Consider the following 6824-nt stretch of genomic DNA (forward strand, 5'->3'; position numbering starts at 1 on the left):
GTGGACCTTTTCTTCCTCAGTCTTATCAGTGGATCTCTGTGACCATGTAAACCTCTACCAGAGATTGTATCAAAACTTAGTACTTGCAGCTCTGAGTGAACATGAAGACAAATAGCCCTTTGGGATCCCACTCTGCTGTCCTTGATATTGCTTTAGCAAGGAGAGGGCAGGGCCAAAGCTGAGGAGGGATGGGGACACAGGATGGATGCATTAGGGCAGGGGACTTTGTATCCAGGGAAACAGAAGGGCCAAGTCTGTGGTGAAAAAGACCTTCAGCAAGTGGATAAATGGGAGTGCTGGGAACACATGAGAAAGATGAGATGAGGGAGGAGCCGATTCAAGATGGCCGAATAGGAACAGCTCTGGAGTGCAGTTCCCAGCAAGAACAAAGCAGAGGGTGAGTGATCACCACATTTCCAAATGAGTTTTTACTGCCCACACATGAGGAGATTCTGGACTGAAAAGCACCACAAGTTTCCAGCATGGTTGTTTAAGCCGGCGCAGCAGGTCTCCACACGAAAACTCACACAAATCTGGGTAGCCATTTCAACTGGTGCCTGGGATATTTGGGAGACAGACCTGCCCATTCAACTGAAAAAAAGTGGACTGAAACAGGGAACCAGGTGATCTGGTTTGGCAGGTCCCACTCATTAAATACCAGCAATCTAAAACGCTCTGGATTAAGAGTTTTGCAGCAAGTGCAGCTGGACCCAGATGGTCCAGCTCTGTGAGGGGGAAGGATGTTTGCCATTACTGAGGCAGTCCACCATTACCAAGGCAATCCACCATTACTGAGGCAGTCTGCCATTACTGAGACAGTCCATCATTATTGAGGCAGACCACCATTACCAAGGCAGTTCTAACTATACTTCTGTAAACAAAACCACAAGGAAGTTCACACAGCAGCCGGGTAGAGCCCACAGCAGCTCAGCAATGCCTCTGCTGGCAGACTGTGACTAGGCTACCTTCTTGCTGGGAAGGGCATCTCTGAAAAAAGGCAGCAGCACATCAGGAACCTATAAATAAAGCCCCATTTTCCCAGGACAGAGCACCTACGAAAAAAGGTGGTTATGAGTTACATTGCAGCAGAATTACATGTACCTGAACAACAGCTCTGAATGGAACAATGGAGTTCCTAGTTCAGCACTTGAGGTCCTATAAGGAACAGATTGTCTCCTCAAGCAGCTCCCTGACCCCTGTATATCCAAAGAGACACCTCATAAAGGAGAGCTCAGGTGGACATCTGGCAGGTCTCCTTCTGGGATGAAGATAACAGAAGAAGAAACTGGCAGCAATCTTGACTGTTCTGCAGTTGTCGCAGGTGATCCCCAGGCAAGCAGGGTCTGGAGTGGACCTCCAGCAGTCCTACAGCAGAGGGGCCTGGCTATTAGAAGGAAAATAAAAAACAGAAAGAAATAATTTCAACATCAACAAAAAGGATATCCACTCTGAGACTCCATACGAAAGTCACCAACTACAAAGACCACAGGAAGATAAACCACAAAGATAGGAAGAAACCAGCATGAAAAGATGAAAACACCAAAATCCAGAACACCTCTCCTCCTCCAAGAGATCACAACTCCTCACCAGCAAGGGAACAAAGCTGGATGGAGAATGAGTCTGATGAATTGACAGAAACAGGCTTCAAGGTAGGTAATAACAAACTTCTCTGAGTCAAAAGAACATGTTCTAACCAAATGCAAAGAAACTAAGAACCCTGAAAAAAAGGTTAGATGAAATGCTAATGAGAATAAACAGCTTAAAGGAGAATATAAATGACCGGATGGAGCTGAAAAACTCAATAAGAGAACTTTGCGAAACATGCACAACATTCAATAGCCAAATCAACTAAGCAGAAGAAAGCACATCAGAGATTGAATATCAACTCAATGAAATAAAACAAGAAGGCAAGATTAGAGAAAAAAGAGTGAAAAGAAATAAACAAAGCCTCCAAGAAATATGGGATTATGTGAAAAGACCTAATCTATGTTTGATAGGTGTACCTGAATGTGACAAAGAAAATGAATCCAAGCTGGAAAACACTCTTCAGGATATTATCCAGGAGAACTTCTGCAACCTAGCAAGGCAGGCCAACATTCAAGTCCAGGAAATACAGAGAACACCACAAAGATATTCCTCAAGAAGAGCAAACCCAAGGCACATAATTGTCAGATTCACCAGGGTTGAAATGAAGGAAAAAATGCTAAAGGCACCCAGAGAGAAAGGTCAGGTTATGCACAAAGGGAAGCCCATCAGATTCACAGCAGATTTCTCGGCAGAAACCCTACAAGCCAGAAGAGAGTTGGGTCCAATGTTCAACATCCTTAAAAAAAAGAACTTTCAACCTAGAATTTCATAACCAGCCAAACTAAGCTTCATAAGCGAAGGAGAAATAAAATCCTTTACACACAAGCAATTTCTGAGAGATTTCATCACCACTAGGCCTGCCTTACAAGAGCTCCTGAAAGAAGCACTAAACAAGGAAAGGAACAACCGGTACCAGCCACTCCAAAAATGTACCAAATGGAAAAGAGCATTGATATAATGAAGAAACTGCATCAATTAATGGGCAAAACAACCAGCTAGCATCAAAATGGTAGGAACAAATTCCCACATAACAATATTAACCTTAAATGTAAATGGGCTAAATGCCCTAATCCAAAGACACAGACTGGCAAATTGAATAAAAAGTCAAAACCCATCGGTGAGCTGTATCCAGGAAACCCATCTCATGTGCAGGGACACACATAGACTCAAAATAAAGACAAAGAGGAAGATTTACCAAGCAAATGGACAGAAAAAAAAGCAGGAGTTGCAATGCTCGTCTCTGATAAAATAGACTTCAAAGGAACAAAGATCAAAAGATACAAAGAAGGACATTACATAACGGTTAAAGGATCAATGCAACAAGGAGAGCTAATGAGCCTAAATATATATGCAGCCAATACAGGAGCACCCAGATACATAAGGCAAGTTCTTAATGATTTACAAAGAGACTTAGACTCCCATACAATAATAGAGGGATGCTTTAACACCCCATTGTCAATATTAGACAGCTCAACCAGACAGAAAATCAACAAGGATATCCAGGACTTGAACTCAGATCTGAACCAAGCAAACCTAATAGACATCTACAGAATTCTCCACCCCAAATCTACAGAATATACATTCTTCTCAGCACCACATGGCACTTATTCTAAAATTGACCACAAAATTGGAAGTAAATCATTCCTCAGCATATGCAAAGAAATAGAAATTATAACAAATAGTCTCTCAGACCACAGTGCAATCAAATTAGAACTCAGAATTAAGAAACTAACTCAGAACTTCACAACCACTAGCCAGATTAATAAAGAAGCAAAGAGAGAATAATCAAATAGATGCAATAAAACACAATAAAGGGGATATCACCACCAATTCCACAGAAATACAAACTATCATCAGAGATTACCACAAACAACTCTGTGCACATAAACCAGTAAACCTGGAGGAAATGGAAATTTCTGGACACTTGCACACTCCAAAGCCTAAATCAGGAAGAAATTGAAACCTTGAATATACCAATAACAAGGGCTGAAGTTGAGGCAGCAATTAATAGCCTACCAACCAAAGAAAAAAAAAAAAGCCCAGGTCCAGATATATTCACAGCCAAATTCTACCAGATGTACAAAGAGGAGCTGGTACCATTCCTTCTGAAACTATTCCAAACAATACAAAAAGAGGGAATCCTTTCCAAATCATTTTATGAGACCAGCATCATCCTAATACCAAAACCTGGTAGCGACTCAACAAGAAAAGAAAACTTCAGGCCAATATCCATGATAAACATTGATGCAAAAATCTTCAATAAAATACTTGCAAACCAATTGCAACAGCACATCAAAAAGCTTACCATCACGATCAAGTAGGTTTCATCCCGGGGATGCAAGGCTGATTCAACATTCCCAAGTCTATAAACATAATCCACCACATAATCATAACCAAAGAAAAAGACCACATGATTATCTCAATAGATGCAGAGAAGGTCTTTGACAAAATTCAACAGCCCTTTATGCTAAAAACTCTCAATAAATTAGGTATCGATGGAACGTATCTCAAAATAATAAAAGCTATTTATGACAAACCCACAGCCAATATTATACTGAATGGGCAAAAACTAGAAGCATTCCCTTTGAAATTTCACACTAGACAAGGATGCCCTCTCTCACCACTCCTATTCAATATAGTATTGGAAGTTCTAGCCAGAGCAATCAGGCAAGAAAAAGAAATAAAGGGTATTCAATTAGGAAAGGAGGAAGTCAAATTGTCTCATATTTGCTGATGACATGATTGTATGGAAGACTCCATTTTCTCAGCCCCAAATTTCCTGAAACTGGTAAGCAACTTCAGCAAAGACTCAGTTACAAAATCAATATGCAGAAATCACAAGCATGCCTATACACCAATAACAGACTTAAGGAGAGCCAAATCAAGAACGAACTGCCACTCACAATTGCTACAAAGAGAATAAAATACCTAGAAATATGCCCATTAAATAAGTCATATTTTGAATGTTAAAAAAAAAACCTAGGAATACAACTAGCAAAGGATGTAAAGTATTTCTTCAAGGAGAACTGCGAACCATTGCTCAAGGAAATAAGAGAGAACACAAACAGATGGAAAAACATTCCATGCTCATTGTTAGGAAGAATCAATATTGTTAAAATGGCCATACTGCCCAAAGTAATTTATATATTCAATGCTATCCCCATCAAGCTACATGTGACCCTCTTCAAAGACCTGGAAAAAACCACCTTAAACTTCATATGGAACCAAAAGAGAGCCCGCATAGCCAAGAGGATCCTAAGCAAAAAGAACAAAGCTGGAGTCATCATGCTACCTGACTTCAAACTATACTACAAGTCTACAGTAATCAAAACAGCATGGTGCTAGTACCAAAACAGAGATATAGACTAATGAATCAGAACAGAGGCTTTGGAACCAACGCCACATAACTACAACCATCTGACCTTTGACAAACAGGACGAAAACAAACAATGGGGAAAGGATTCCCTGCTTAATAAATGGTGTTAGGAAAACTGGCTAGCCATGTGAAGAAAGCTGAAACTGGACCCCTTCCCGACACCTTACACTAAAATTAACTCCAGATGGATTAAAGACTTAAACATAAAAGCTAACACCATAAAAACCCTAGAAGAAAGCCTAGGGAAAACCATTCAAGATATAAGCATAGGCAAGGATTTCATGACTAAAGTACCAAAATCATTGGCAACAAAAGCCAAATTGGCAAATGGGACCTAATTAAACTCCACAGCTTCCATACAGCAAAAGAAACAAGTATTAGCGTGAACCAGCAGCCAATAGAATGGGAAAAAAATTTTTGCAATCTACCCATCTGACAAAGGGCTAATATCCAGAATCTACAAAGAACTAAAGCAGATTTACAAGAAAAAAACAAGCAAACAAACCCACTCAAAAGTGGGCAAAGAAATGAACAGACACTTTTCAAAAGAAGACATATATGAGGCCAACAAACATATGAAAAAATGCTCATCATTACTGGTCATTAGAGAGATGCAAATCAAAACAACATTGAGATACCATCTCATGCCAGTTAGAATCGCGATCATTAAAAAATCTGGAGACAACAAATGCTGGAGAGGATGTAGAGAAATAGGAACATTTTTACAGTGTTGGTGTGAATGTAAATTAGTTCAATGATTGTGGAAGACAGTGTGGCAATTCCTCAAGGACCTCGAAATAGAAATTCTCTTTGACCCAGCAATCCCATTACGGGAATATATCCAAAGGATTATAAATCATTCCATTATAAAGGCACATGCACACATATGTTTATTGCAACACTGTTTACAATAGCAAAGACCTGGAACCAACCCAAATGCCCATCGATGATAGACTGGACAAGGAAAATGTGGCATGTATACACCATGGGATACTACGTGGCCATAAAAAACAATGAGATCATGTCCTTTGTAGGGACATGGATGAATCTGGAAACCATAATTCTCAGCAAACTGACACAAGGACAGAAAATCAAACACCGCATGTTCTCACTCATAGATGGGTATTGAACAATGAGAACACATGGACACAGGGAGGGGAGCATCACACACTGGGTTCTATTGGAGGGGAATAGAGGAGGGACAGTGGGGGGTAGGGAGGTTGGGGAGGGATAACATGAGGAGAAATGCCAGATTTAGGTGATGGGGAGGAAGGCAGCAAACCACATTGCCATGTATGTACCTGTGCAACAATCCTGTATGATCTGCACATGTACCTCAGAACCCTGTGAATAAACAATTTCTAAAGAAAAGGAAAAAAAAATGAGATGAGGGAGAAACAAGGAAGACCTCATAAAAGGCACGGGCAACAAGAAGGGGTCAATAGTAAAAAGCTTGCTTCATGTTTTTCTATAGGGTCTGCATCTCATAATACAAATACATGCATTTGCCTTGAGCTTCGGTCTCTTGATGCTGATCTCATAACATCAGCATCTACATCCCACTTTACAGTTTACACAGGGCTTTCACTCACATTATCATACTTAATTCTCACACCACTAGGAGTAAGACAATATGTTTATTAATCCCTTTGACAGATGATAAAGCAGAGGTCAAAGCTATTCATTTTGAGCAGCACAAATCCGGGAGTCTTTTTTCTATTGCGCTACTCTGGAAACAGGCAGGTAAAAAGCTTCTCTCAGACATCATCACCTCTGCCTTTGCCTGTTCATGTGAGTCTGAGATAAAAGAGAAAAAGAAAAAAACCCTCATTTATCTACAGTATAGAAATTTAATTCAATA

This window comes from Callithrix jacchus, chromosome 10 (genome assembly GCF_049354715.1).
Source record: "Callithrix jacchus isolate 240 chromosome 10, calJac240_pri, whole genome shotgun sequence".
NCBI lineage: Eukaryota > Metazoa > Chordata > Mammalia > Primates > Cebidae > Callithrix > Callithrix jacchus.